The following is a 12301-nucleotide window of genomic DNA, read 5'->3' on the forward strand; positions in this document are numbered from 1 at the left end:
AGAAAAATGGGGCAAAGATGTATATTGCCAGGCTGGAGATGGTTACGCATCATGACCTGTGTGTGTTGTACTTTGCACGCCTGTTTGTGCCTTGGGTAGAGCAGAGAGCAGCGGGCAGCTGACCTGATGTTGCACAGCTGGCTTCATTCTATGTGCACAGATTGTGGCACAGGAGAGCAGGATTAAAACTCTGTGTGCATTGGCCGGGAATCGAACCCGGGCCTCCCGCGTGGCAGGCGAGAATTCTACCACTGAACCACCAATGCGGCCTTCCTGCAGCAAGCCTGGGCCAACGCAGCTGCATGTCACCACCGTGAGGCTCAGCATGCCTTCCGTGAAAGGGGGAGTGTCTTCAGGTCAAACTCTAGAAAAATGTGCTGCAAATGTGGGCCTCCCGCATGGCATGCTTGCATTGGATGAAGTGTCTCCAAGCCACTCCCGTGGATTGTCCCCGGAATTTGCCAGACACTCTGGTGTGTCCCTTGCCCACTGGTGTGCTGGTTGAAATCCAGCTTGTGACAAAAATGCCTTCCGTGGAAGGGGGAGTTTTTCTTGGGGTCTAACTCTAGAAAAATGGGGCAAAGATGTATATTGCCAGGCTGGAGATGGTTACGCATCATGACCTGTGTGTGTTGTACCTTGCACACCTGTTTGTGCCTTGGGTAGAGCAGAGAGCAGCGGGCAGCTGACCTGATGTTGCACAGCTGGCTTCATTCTATGTGCACAGATTGTGGCACAGGAGAGCAGGATTAAAACTCTGTGTGCATTGGCCGGGAATCGAACCCGGGCCTCCCGCGTGGCAGGCGAGAATTCTACCACTGAACCACCAATGCGGCCTTCCTGCAGCAAGCCTGGGCCAACGCAGCTGCATGTCACCACCGTGAGGCTCAGCATGCCTTCCGTGAAAGGGGGAGTGTCTTCAGGTCAAACTCTAGAAAAATGTGCTGCAAATGTGGGCCTCCCGCATGGCATGCTTGCATTGGATGAAGTGTCTCCAAGCCACTCCCGTGGATTGTCCCCGAAATTTGCCAGACACTCTGGTGTGTCCCTTGCCCACTGGTGTGCTGGTTGAAATCCAGCTTGTGACAAAAATGCCTTCCGTGGAAGGGGGAGTTTTTCTTGGGGTCTAACTCTAGAAAAATGGGGCAAAGATGTATATTGCCAGGCTGGAGATGGTTACGCATCATGACCTGTGTGTGTTGTACTTTGCACGCCTGTTTGTGCCTTGGGTAGAGCAGAGAGCAGCGGGCAGCTGACCTGATGTTGCACAGCTGGCTTCATTCTATGTGCACAGATTGTGGCACAGGAGAGCAGGATTAAAACTCTGTGTGCATTGGCCGGGAATCGAACCCGGGCCTCCCGCGTGGCAGGCGAGAATTCTACCACTGAACCACCAATGCGGCCTTCCTGCAGCAAGCCTGGGCCAACGCAGCTGCATGTCACCACCGTGAGGCTCAGCATGCCTTCCGTGAAAGGGGGAGTGTCTTCAGGTCAAACTCTAGAAAAATGTGCTGCAAATGTGGGCCTCCCGCATGGCATGCTTGCATTGGATGAAGTGTCTCCAAGCCACTCCCGTGGATTGTCCCCGAAATTTGCCAGACACTCTGGTGTGTCCCTTGCCCACTGGTGTGCTGGTTGAAATCCAGCTTGTGACAAAAATGCCTTCCGTGGAAGGGGGAGTTTTTCTTGGGGTCTAACTCTAGAAAAATGGGGCAAAGATGTATATTGCCAGGCTGGAGATGGTTACGCATCATGACCTGTGTGTGTTGTACTTTGCACGCCTGTTTGTGCCTTGGGTAGAGCAGAGAGCAGCGGGCAGCTGACCTGATGTTGCACAGCTGGCTTCATTCTATGTGCACAGATTGTGGCACAGGAGAGCAGGATTAAAACTCTGTGTGCATTGGCCGGGAATCGAACCCGGGCCTCCCGCGTGGCAGGCGAGAATTCTACCACTGAACCACCAATGCGGCCTTCCTGCAGCAAGCCTGGGCCAACGCAGCTGCATGTCACCACCGTGAGGCTCAGCATGCCTTCCGTGAAAGGGGGAGTGTCTTCAGGTCAAACTCTAGAAAAATGTGCTGCAAATGTGGGCCTCCCGCATGGCATGCTTGCATTGGATGAAGTGTCTCCAAGCCACTCCCGTGGATTGTCCCCGGAATTTGCCAGACACTCTGGTGTGTCCCTTGCCCACTGGTGTGCTGGTTGAAATCCAGCTTGTGACAAAAATGCCTTCCGTGGAAGGGGGAGTTTTTCTTGGGGTCTAACTCTAGAAAAATGGGGCAAAGATGTATATTGCCAGGCTGGAGATGGTTACGCATCATGACCTGTGTGTGTTGTACTTTGCACGCCTGTTTGTGCCTTGGGTAGAGCAGAGAGCAGCGGGCAGCTGACCTGATGTTGCACAGCTGGCTTCATTCTATGTGCACAGATTGTGGCACAGGAGAGCAGGATTAAAACTCTGTGTGCATTGGCCGGGAATCGAACCCGGGCCTCCCGCGTGGCAGGCGAGAATTCTACCACTGAACCACCAATGCGGCCTTCCCGCAGCAAGCCTGGGCCAATGCAGCTGCATGTCATCACCGTGAGGCTCAGCATGCCTTTCGTGAAAGGGGGAGTGTCTTCAGGTCAAACTCTAGAAAAATGTGCTGCAAATGTGGGCCTCCCGCATGGCATGCTTGCATTGGATGAAGTGTCTCCAAGCCACTCCCGTGGATTGTCCCCGAAATTTGCCAGACACTCTGGTGTGTCCCTTGCCCACTGGTGTGCTGGTTGAAATCCAGCTTGTGACAAAAATGCCTTCCGTGGAAGGGGGAGTTTTTCTTGGGGTCTAACTCTAGAAAAATGGGGCAAAGATGTATATTGCCAGGCTGGAGATGGTTACGCATCATGACCTGTGTGTGTTGTACTTTGCACGCCTGTTTGTGCCTTGGGTAGAGCAGAGAGCAGCGGGCAGCTGACCTGATGTTGCACAGCTGGCTTCATTCTATGTGCACAGATTGTGGCACAGGAGAGCAGGATTAAAACTCTGTGTGCATTGGCCGGGAATCGAACCCGGGCCTCCCGCGTGGCAGGCGAGAATTCTACCACTGAACCACCAATGCGGCCTTCCTGCAGCAAGCCTGGGCCAACGCAGCTGCATGTCACCACCGTGAGGCTCAGCATGCCTTCCGTGAAAGGGGGAGTGTCTTCAGGTCAAACTCTAGAAAAATGTGCTGCAAATGTGGGCCTCCCGCATGGCATGCTTGCATTGGATGAAGTGTCTCCAAGCCACTCCCGTGGATTGTCCCCGGAATTTGCCAGACACTCTGGTGTGTCCCTTGCCCACTGGTGTGCTGGTTGAAATCCAGCTTGTGACAAAAATGCCTTCCGTGGAAGGGGGAGTTTTTCTTGGGGTCTAACTCTAGAAAAATGGGGCAAAGATGTATATTGCCAGGCTGGAGATGGTTACGCATCATGACCTGTGTGTGTTGTACCTTGCACACCTGTTTGTGCCTTGGGTAGAGCAGAGAGCAGCGGGCAGCTGACCTGATGTTGCACAGCTGGCTTCATTCTATGTGCACAGATTGTGGCACAGGAGAGCAGGATTAAAACTCTGTGTGCATTGGCCGGGAATCGAACCCGGGCCTCCCGCGTGGCAGGCGAGAATTCTACCACTGAACCACCAATGCGGCCTTCCTGCAGCAAGCCTGGGCCAACGCAGCTGCATGTCACCACCGTGAGGCTCAGCATGCCTTCCGTGAAAGGGGGAGTGTCTTCAGGTCAAACTCTAGAAAAATGTGCTGCAAATGTGGGCCTCCCGCATGGCATGCTTGCATTGGATGAAGTGTCTCCAAGCCACTCCCGTGGATTGTCCCCGAAATTTGCCAGACACTCTGGTGTGTCCCTTGCCCACTGGTGTGCTGGTTGAAATCCAGCTTGTGACAAAAATGCCTTCCGTGGAAGGGGGAGTTTTTCTTGGGGTCTAACTCTAGAAAAATGGGGCAAAGATGTATATTGCCAGGCTGGAGATGGTTACGCATCATGACCTGTGTGTGTTGTACTTTGCACGCCTGTTTGTGCCTTGGGTAGAGCAGAGAGCAGCGGGCAGCTGACCTGATGTTGCACAGCTGGCTTCATTCTATGTGCACAGATTGTGGCACAGGAGAGCAGGATTAAAACTCTGTGTGCATTGGCCGGGAATCGAACCCGGGCCTCCCGCGTGGCAGGCGAGAATTCTACCACTGAACCACCAATGCGGCCTTCCTGCAGCAAGCCTGGGCCAACGCAGCTGCATGTCACCACCGTGAGGCTCAGCATGCCTTCCGTGAAAGGGGGAGTGTCTTCAGGTCAAACTCTAGAAAAATGTGCTGCAAATGTGGGCCTCCCGCATGGCATGCTTGCATTGGATGAAGTGTCTCCAAGCCACTCCCGTGGATTGTCCCCGGAATTTGCCAGACACTCTGGTGTGTCCCTTGCCCACTGGTGTGCTGGTTGAAATCCAGCTTGTGACAAAAATGCCTTCCGTGGAAGGGGGAGTTTTTCTTGGGGTCTAACTCTAGAAAAATGGGGCAAAGATGTATATTGCAAGGCTGGAGATGGTTACGCATCATGACCTGTGTGTGTTGTACTTTGCACGCCTGTTTGTGCCTTGGGTAGAGCAGAGAGCAGCGGGCAGCTGACCTGATGTTGCACAGCTGGCTTCATTCTATGTGCACAGATTGTGGCACAGGAGAGCAGGATTAAAACTCTGTGTGCATTGGCCGGGAATCGAACCCGGGCCTCCCGCGTGGCAGGCGAGAATTCTACCACTGAACCACCAATGCGGCCTTCCTGCAGCAAGCCTGGGCCAACGCAGCTGCATGTCACCACCGTGAGGCTCAGCATGCCTTCCGTGAAAGGGGGAGTGTCTTCAGGTCAAACTCTAGAAAAATGTGCTGCAAATGTGGGCCTCCCGCATGGCATGCTTGCATTGGATGAAGTGTCTCCAAGCCACTCCCGTGGATTGTCCCCGAAATTTGCCAGACACTCTGGTGTGTCCCTTGCCCACTGGTGTGCTGGTTGAAATCCAGCTTGTGACAAAAATGCCTTCCGTGGAAGGGGGAGTTTTTCTTGGGGTCTAACTCTAGAAAAATGGGGCAAAGATGTATATTGCCAGGCTGGAGATGGTTACGCATCATGACCTGTGTGTGTTGTACTTTGCACGCCTGTTTGTGCCTTGGGTAGAGCAGAGAGCAGCGGGCAGCTGACCTGATGTTGCACAGCTGGCTTCATTCTATGTGCACAGATTGTGGCACAGGAGAGCAGGATTAAAACTCTGTGTGCATTGGCCGGGAATCGAACCCGGGCCTCCCGCGTGGCAGGCGAGAATTCTACCACTGAACCACCAATGCGGCCTTCCTGCAGCAAGCCTGGGCCAACGCAGCTGCATGTCACCACCGTGAGGCTCAGCATGCCTTCCGTGAAAGGGGGAGTGTCTTCAGGTCAAACTCTAGAAAAATGTGCTGCAAATGTGGGCCTCCCGCATGGCATGCTTGCATTGGATGAAGTGTCTCCAAGCCACTCCCGTGGATTGTCCCCGGAATTTGCCAGACACTCTGGTGTGTCCCTTGCCCACTGGTGTGCTGGTTGAAATCCAGCTTGTGACAAAAATGCCTTCCGTGGAAGGGGGAGTTTTTCTTGGGGTCTAACTCTAGAAAAATGGGGCAAAGATGTATATTGCCAGGCTGGAGATGGTTACGCATCATGACCTGTGTGTGTTGTACTTTGCACGCCTGTTTGTGCCTTGGGTAGAGCAGAGAGCAGCGGGCAGCTGACCTGATGTTGCACAGCTGGCTTCATTCTATGTGCACAGATTGTGGCACAGGAGAGCAGGATTAAAACTCTGTGTGCATTGGCCGGGAATCGAACCCGGGCCTCCCGCGTGGCAGGCGAGAATTCTACCACTGAACCACCAATGCGGCCTTCCTGCAGCAAGCCTGGGCCAACGCAGCTGCATGTCACCACCGTGAGGCTCAGCATGCCTTCCGTGAAAGGGGGAGTGTCTTCAGGTCAAACTCTAGAAAAATGTGCTGCAAATGTGGGCCTCCCGCATGGCATGCTTGCATTGGATGAAGTGTCTCCAAGCCACTCCCGTGGATTGTCCCCGGAATTTGCCAGACACTCTGGTGTGTCCCTTGCCCACTGGTGTGCTGGTTGAAATCCAGCTTGTGACAAAAATGCCTTCCGTGGAAGGGGGAGTTTTTCTTGGGGTCTAACTCTAGAAAAATGGGGCAAAGATGTATATTGCCAGGCTGGAGATGGTTACGCATCATGACCTGTGTGTGTTGTACTTTGCACGCCTGTTTGTGCCTTGGGTAGAGCAGAGAGCAGCGGGCAGCTGACCTGATGTTGCACAGCTGGCTTCATTCTATGTGCACAGATTGTGGCACAGGAGAGCAGGATTAAAACTCTGTGTGCATTGGCCGGGAATCGAACCCGGGCCTCCCGCGTGGCAGGCGAGAATTCTACCACTGAACCACCAATGCGGCCTTCCTGCAGCAAGCCTGGGCCAACGCAGCTGCATGTCACCACCGTGAGGCTCAGCATGCCTTCCGTGAAAGGGGGAGTGTCTTCAGGTCAAACTCTAGAAAAATGTGCTGCAAATGTGGGCCTCCCGCATGGCATGCTTGCATTGGATGAAGTGTCTCCAAGCCACTCCCGTGGATTGTCCCCGAAATTTGCCAGACACTCTGGTGTGTCCCTTGCCCACTGGTGTGCTGGTTGAAATCCAGCTTGTGACAAAAATGCCTTCCATGGAAGGGGGAGTTTTTCTTGGGGTCTAACTCTAGAAAAATGGGGCAAAGATGTATATTGCCAGGCTGGAGATGGTTACGCATCATGACCTGTGTGTGTTGTACTTTGCACGCCTGTTTGTGCCTTGGGTAGAGCAGAGAGCAGCGGGCAGCTGACCTGATGTTGCACAGCTGGCTTCATTCTATGTGCACAGATTGTGGCACAGGAGAGCAGGATTAAAACTCTGTGTGCATTGGCCGGGAATCGAACCCGGGCCTCCCGCGTGGCAGGCGAGAATTCTACCACTGAACCACCAATGCGGCCTTCCCGCAGCAAGCCTGGGCCAATGCAGCTGCATGTCATCACCGTGAGGCTCAGCATGCCTTTCGTGAAAGGGGGAGTGTCTTCAGGTCAAACTCTAGAAAAATGTGCTGCAAATGTGGGCCTCCCGCATGGCATGCTTGCATTGGATGAAGTGTCTCCAAGCCACTCCCGTGGATTGTCCCCGAAATTTGCCAGACACTCTGGTGTGTCCCTTGCCCACTGGTGTGCTGGTTGAAATCCAGCTTGTGACAAAAATGCCTTCCGTGGAAGGGGGAGTTTTTCTTGGGGTCTAACTCTAGAAAAATGGGGCAAAGATGTATATTGCCAGGCTGGAGATGGTTACGCATCATGACCTGTGTGTGTTGTACTTTGCACACCTGTTTGTGCCTTGGGTAGAGCAGAGAGCAGCGGGCAGCTGACCTGATGTTGCACAGCTGGCTTCATTCTATGTGCACAGATTGTGGCACAGGAGAGCAGGATTAAAACTCTGTGTGCATTGGCCGGGAATCGAACCCGGGCCTCCCGCGTGGCAGGCAAGAATTCTACCACTGAACCACCAATGCGGCCTTCCTGCAGCAAGCCTGGGCCAACGCAGCTGCATGTCACCACCGTGAGGCTCAGCATGCCTTCCGTGAAAGGGGGAGTGTCTTCAGGTCAAACTCTAGAAAAATGTGCTGCAAATGTGGGCCTCCCGCATGGCATGCTTGCATTGGATGAAGTGTCTCCAAGCCACTCCCGTGGATTGTCCCCGAAATTTGCCAGACACTCTGGTGTGTCCCTTGCCCACTGGTGTGCTGGTTGAAATCCAGCTTGTGACAAAAATGCCTTCCGTGGAAGGGGGAGTTTTTCTTGGGGTCTAACTCTAGAAAAATGGGGCAAAGATGTATATTGCCAGGCTGGAGATGGTTACGCATCATGACCTGTGTGTGTTGTACTTTGCACGCCTGTTTGTGCCTTGGGTAGAGCAGAGAGCAGCGGGCAGCTGACCTGATGTTGCACAGCTGGCTTCATTCTATGTGCACAGATTGTGGCACAGGAGAGCAGGATTAAAACTCTGTGTGCATTGGCCGGGAATCGAACCCGGGCCTCCCGCGTGGCAGGCGAGAATTCTACCACTGAACCACCAATGCAGCCTTCCTGCAGCAAGCCTGGGCCAACGCAGCTGCATGTCACCACCGTGAGGCTCAGCATGCCTTCCGTGAAAGGGGGAGTGTCTTCAGGTCAAACTCTAGAAAAATGTGCTGCAAATGTGGGCCTCCCGCATGGCATGCTTGCATTGGATGAAGTGTCTCCAAGCCACTCCCGTGGATTGTCCCCGAAATTTGCCAGACACTCTGGTGTGTCCCTTGCCCACTGGTGTGCTGGTTGAAATCCAGCTTGTGACAAAAATGCCTTCCGTGGAAGGGGGAGTTTTTCTTGGGGTCTAACTCTAGAAAAATGGGGCAAAGATGTATATTGCCAGGCTGGAGATGGTTACGCATCATGACCTGTGTGTGTTGTACTTTGCACGCCTGTTTGTGCCTTGGGTAGAGCAGAGAGCAGCGGGCAGCTGACCTGATGTTGCACAGCTGGCTTCATTCTATGTGCACAGATTGTGGCACAGGAGAGCAGGATTAAAACTCTGTGTGCATTGGCCGGGAATCGAACCCGGGCCTCCCGCGTGGCAGGCGAGAATTCTACCACTGAACCACCAATGGAGCCTTCCTGCAGCAAGCCTGGGCCAACGCAGCTGCATGTCACCACCGTGAGGCTCAGCATGCCTTCCGTGAAAGGGGGAGTGTCTTCAGGTCAAACTCTAGAAAAATGTGCTGCAAATGTGGGCCTCCCGCATGGCATGCTTGCATTGGATGAAGTGTCTCCAAGCCACTCCCGTGGATTGTCCCCGGAATTTGCCAGACACTCTGGTGTGTCCCTTGCCCACTGGTGTGCTGGTTGAAATCCAGCTTGTGACAAAAATGCCTTCCGTGGAAGGGGGAGTTTTTCTTGGGGTCTAACTCTAGAAAAATGGGGCAAAGATGTATATTGCCAGGCTGGAGATGGTTACGCATCATGACCTGTGTGTGTTGTACTTTGCACGCCTGTTTGTGCCTTGGGTAGAGCAGAGAGCAGCGGGCAGCTGACCTGATGTTGCACAGCTGGCTTCATTCTATGTGCACAGATTGTGGCACAGGAGAGCAGGATTAAAACTCTGTGTGCATTGGCCGGGAATCGAACCCGGGCCTCCCGCGTGGCAGGCGAGAATTCTACCACTGAACCACCAATGCAGCCTTCCTGCAGCAAGCCTGGGCCAACGCAGCTGCATGTCACCACCGTGAGGCTCAGCATGCCTTCCGTGAAAGGGGGAGTGTCTTCAGGTCAAACTCTAGAAAAATGTGCTGCAAATGTGGGCCTCCCGCATGGCATGCTTGCATTGGATGAAGTGTCTCCAAGCCACTCCCGTGGATTGTCCCCGAAATTTGCCAGACACTCTGGTGTGTCCCTTGCCCACTGGTGTGCTGGTTGAAATCCAGCTTGTGACAAAAATGCCTTCCATGGAAGGGGGAGTTTTTCTTGGGGTCTAACTCTAGAAAAATGGGGCAAAGATGTATATTGCCAGGCTGGAGATGGTTACGCATCATGACCTGTGTGTGTTGTACTTTGCACGCCTGTTTGTGCCTTGGGTAGAGCAGAGAGCAGCGGGCAGCTGACCTGATGTTGCACAGCTGGCTTCATTCTATGTGCACAGATTGTGGCACAGGAGAGCAGGATTAAAACTCTGTGTGCATTGGCCGGGAATCGAACCCGGGCCTCCCGCGTGGCAGGCGAGAATTCTACCACTGAACCACCAATGCGGCCTTCCTGCAGCAAGCCTGGGCCAACGCAGCTGCATGTCACCACCGTGAGGCTCAGCATGCCTTCCGTGAAAGGGGGAGTGTCTTCAGGTCAAACTCTAGAAAAATGTGCTGCAAATGTGGGCCTCCCGCATGGCATGCTTGCATTGGATGAAGTGTCTCCAAGCCACTCCCGTGGATTGTCCCCGAAATTTGCCAGACACTCTGGTGTGTCCCTTGCCCACTGGTGTGCTGGTTGAAATCCAGCTTGTGACTAAAATGCCTTCCGTGGAAGGGGGAGTTTTTCTTGGGGTCTAACTCTAGAAAAATGGGGCAAAGATGTATATTGCCAGGCTGGAGATGGTTACGCATCATGACCTGTGTGTGTTGTACTTTGCACGCCTGTTTGTGCCTTGGGTAGAGCAGAGAGCAGCGGGCAGCTGACCTGATGTTGCACAGCTGGCTTCATTCTATGTGCACAGATTGTGGCACAGGAGAGCAGGATTAAAACTCTGTGTGCATTGGCCGGGAATCGAACCCGGGCCTCCCGCGTGGCAGGCGAGAATTCTACCACTGAACCACCAATGCGGCCTTCCCGCAGCAAGCCTGGGCCAATGCAGCTGCATGTCATCACCGTGAGGCTCAGCATGCCTTCCGTGAAAGGGGGAGTGTCTTCAGGTCAAACTCTAGAAAAATGTGCTGCAAATGTGGGCCTCCCGCATGGCATGCTTGCATTGGATGAAGTGTCTCCAAGCCACTCCCGTGGATTGTCCCCGAAATTTGCCAGACACTCTGGTGTGTCCCTTGCCCACTGGTGTGCTGGTTGAAATCCAGCTTGTGACAAAAATGCCTTCCGTGGAAGGGGGAGTTTTTCTTGGGGTCTAACTCTAGAAAAATGGGGCAAAGATGTATATTGCCAGGCTGGAGATGGTTACGCATCATGACCTGTGTGTGTTGTACTTTGCACGCCTGTTTGTGCCTTGGGTAGAGCAGAGAGCAGCGGGCAGCTGACCTGATGTTGCACAGCTGGCTTCATTCTATGTGCACAGATTGTGGCACAGGAGAGCAGGATTAAAACTCTGTGTGCATTGGCCGGGAATCGAACCCGGGCCTCCCGCGTGGCAGGCGAGAATTCTACCACTGAACCACCAATGCGGCCTTCCTGCAGCAAGCCTGGGCCAACGCAGCTGCATGTCACCACCGTGAGGCTCAGCATGCCTTCCGTGAAAGGGGGAGTGTCTTCAGGTCAAACTCTAGAAAAATGTGCTGCAAATGTGGGCCTCCCGCATGGCATGCTTGCATTGGATGAAGTGTCTCCAAGCCACTCCCGTGGATTGTCCCCGAAATTTGCCAGACACTCTGGTGTGTCCCTTGCCCACTGGTGTGCTGGTTGAAATCCAGCTTGTGACAAAAATGCCTTCCGTGGAAGGGGGAGTTTTTCTTGGGGTCTAACTCTAGAAAAATGGGGCAAAGATGTATATTGCCAGGCTGGAGATGGTTACGCATCATGACCTGTGTGTGTTGTACTTTGCACACCTGTTTGTGCCTTGGGTAGAGCAGAGAGCAGCGGGCAGCTGACCTGATGTTGCACAGCTGGCTTCATTCTATGTGCACAGATTGTGGCACAGGAGAGCAGGATTAAAACTCTGTGTGCATTGGCCGGGAATCGAACCCGGGCCTCCCGCGTGGCAGGCGAGAATTCTACCACTGAACCACCAATGCGGCCTTCCTGCAGCAAGCCTGGGCCAACGCAGCTGCATGTCACCACCGTGAGGCTCAGCATGCCTTCCGTGAAAGGGGGAGTGTCTTCAGGTCAAACTCTAGAAAAATGTGCTGCAAATGTGGGCCTCCCGCATGGCATGCTTGCATTGGATGAAGTGTCTCCAAGCCACTCCCGTGGATTGTCCCCGAAATTTGCCAGACACTCTGGTGTGTCCCTTGCCCACTGGTGTGCTGGTTGAAATCCAGCTTGTGACAAAAATGCCTTCCGTGGAAGGGGGAGTTTTTCTTGGGGTCTAACTCTAGAAAAATGGGGCAAAGATGTATATTGCCAGGCTGGAGATGGTTACGCATCATGACCTGTGTGTGTTGTACTTTGCACGCCTGTTTGTGCCTTGGGTAGAGCAGAGAGCAGCGGGCAGCTGACCTGATGTTGCACAGCTGGCTTCATTCTATGTGCACAGATTGTGGCACAGGAGAGCAGGATTAAAACTCTGTGTGCATTGGCCGGGAATCGAACCCGGGCCTCCCGCGTGGCAGGCGAGAATTCTACCACTGAACCACCAATGCGGCCTTCCCGCAGCAAGCCTGGGCCAATGCAGCTGCATGTCATCACCGTGAGGCTCAGCATGCCTTCCGTGAAAGGGGGAGTGTCTTCAGGTCAAACTCTAGAAAAATGTGCTGCAAATGTGGGCCTC

At 53.7% G+C, this 12301-nt stretch overlaps 20 non-coding genes across 20 annotated transcripts; all 20 read right to left on the reverse strand.

Moving 5' to 3' along the window:
• Window positions 1-195: 195 nt before the first annotated feature.
• trnag-gcc (transfer RNA glycine (anticodon GCC)) lies at window positions 196-266 on the reverse strand. The gene has a single exon. It is a non-coding gene; the product is annotated as a tRNA-Gly (tRNA).
• Window positions 267-762: 496 nt separating this feature from the next.
• Window positions 763-833, reverse strand: trnag-gcc (transfer RNA glycine (anticodon GCC)). Its single transcript has one exon. It is a non-coding gene; the product is annotated as a tRNA-Gly (tRNA).
• Window positions 834-1329: 496 nt separating this feature from the next.
• Window positions 1330-1400, reverse strand: trnag-gcc (transfer RNA glycine (anticodon GCC)). The gene has a single exon. It is a non-coding gene; the product is annotated as a tRNA-Gly (tRNA).
• Window positions 1401-1896: 496 nt separating this feature from the next.
• trnag-gcc (transfer RNA glycine (anticodon GCC)) lies at window positions 1897-1967 on the reverse strand. The gene has a single exon. It is a non-coding gene; the product is annotated as a tRNA-Gly (tRNA).
• A 496-nt stretch (window positions 1968-2463) lies between these two features.
• On the reverse strand, window positions 2464-2534 carry trnag-gcc (transfer RNA glycine (anticodon GCC)). The gene has a single exon. It is a non-coding gene; the product is annotated as a tRNA-Gly (tRNA).
• Window positions 2535-3030: 496 nt separating this feature from the next.
• Window positions 3031-3101, reverse strand: trnag-gcc (transfer RNA glycine (anticodon GCC)). Its single transcript has one exon. It is a non-coding gene; the product is annotated as a tRNA-Gly (tRNA).
• A 496-nt stretch (window positions 3102-3597) lies between these two features.
• trnag-gcc (transfer RNA glycine (anticodon GCC)) lies at window positions 3598-3668 on the reverse strand. The gene has a single exon. It is a non-coding gene; the product is annotated as a tRNA-Gly (tRNA).
• A 496-nt stretch (window positions 3669-4164) lies between these two features.
• Window positions 4165-4235, reverse strand: trnag-gcc (transfer RNA glycine (anticodon GCC)). The gene has a single exon. It is a non-coding gene; the product is annotated as a tRNA-Gly (tRNA).
• A 496-nt stretch (window positions 4236-4731) lies between these two features.
• trnag-gcc (transfer RNA glycine (anticodon GCC)) lies at window positions 4732-4802 on the reverse strand. Its single transcript has one exon. It is a non-coding gene; the product is annotated as a tRNA-Gly (tRNA).
• Window positions 4803-5298: 496 nt separating this feature from the next.
• On the reverse strand, window positions 5299-5369 carry trnag-gcc (transfer RNA glycine (anticodon GCC)). The gene has a single exon. It is a non-coding gene; the product is annotated as a tRNA-Gly (tRNA).
• Window positions 5370-5865: 496 nt separating this feature from the next.
• Window positions 5866-5936, reverse strand: trnag-gcc (transfer RNA glycine (anticodon GCC)). Its single transcript has one exon. It is a non-coding gene; the product is annotated as a tRNA-Gly (tRNA).
• A 496-nt stretch (window positions 5937-6432) lies between these two features.
• On the reverse strand, window positions 6433-6503 carry trnag-gcc (transfer RNA glycine (anticodon GCC)). Its single transcript has one exon. It is a non-coding gene; the product is annotated as a tRNA-Gly (tRNA).
• Window positions 6504-6999: 496 nt separating this feature from the next.
• Window positions 7000-7070, reverse strand: trnag-gcc (transfer RNA glycine (anticodon GCC)). Its single transcript has one exon. It is a non-coding gene; the product is annotated as a tRNA-Gly (tRNA).
• Window positions 7071-8133: 1063 nt separating this feature from the next.
• trnag-gcc (transfer RNA glycine (anticodon GCC)) lies at window positions 8134-8204 on the reverse strand. Its single transcript has one exon. It is a non-coding gene; the product is annotated as a tRNA-Gly (tRNA).
• A 1063-nt stretch (window positions 8205-9267) lies between these two features.
• On the reverse strand, window positions 9268-9338 carry trnag-gcc (transfer RNA glycine (anticodon GCC)). Its single transcript has one exon. It is a non-coding gene; the product is annotated as a tRNA-Gly (tRNA).
• A 496-nt stretch (window positions 9339-9834) lies between these two features.
• trnag-gcc (transfer RNA glycine (anticodon GCC)) lies at window positions 9835-9905 on the reverse strand. The gene has a single exon. It is a non-coding gene; the product is annotated as a tRNA-Gly (tRNA).
• Window positions 9906-10401: 496 nt separating this feature from the next.
• On the reverse strand, window positions 10402-10472 carry trnag-gcc (transfer RNA glycine (anticodon GCC)). Its single transcript has one exon. It is a non-coding gene; the product is annotated as a tRNA-Gly (tRNA).
• A 496-nt stretch (window positions 10473-10968) lies between these two features.
• On the reverse strand, window positions 10969-11039 carry trnag-gcc (transfer RNA glycine (anticodon GCC)). The gene has a single exon. It is a non-coding gene; the product is annotated as a tRNA-Gly (tRNA).
• Window positions 11040-11535: 496 nt separating this feature from the next.
• On the reverse strand, window positions 11536-11606 carry trnag-gcc (transfer RNA glycine (anticodon GCC)). The gene has a single exon. It is a non-coding gene; the product is annotated as a tRNA-Gly (tRNA).
• A 496-nt stretch (window positions 11607-12102) lies between these two features.
• trnag-gcc (transfer RNA glycine (anticodon GCC)) lies at window positions 12103-12173 on the reverse strand. The gene has a single exon. It is a non-coding gene; the product is annotated as a tRNA-Gly (tRNA).
• Between the last annotated feature and the right edge of the window lie 128 nt (window positions 12174-12301).

Source organism: Halichoeres trimaculatus, unplaced genomic scaffold (assembly GCF_033239565.1).
Source record: "Halichoeres trimaculatus isolate MK-OKI-2021-1 unplaced genomic scaffold, fHalTri1.1 fHalTri1_scaffold_99, whole genome shotgun sequence".
Lineage (NCBI taxonomy): Eukaryota > Metazoa > Chordata > Actinopteri > Labriformes > Labridae > Halichoeres > Halichoeres trimaculatus.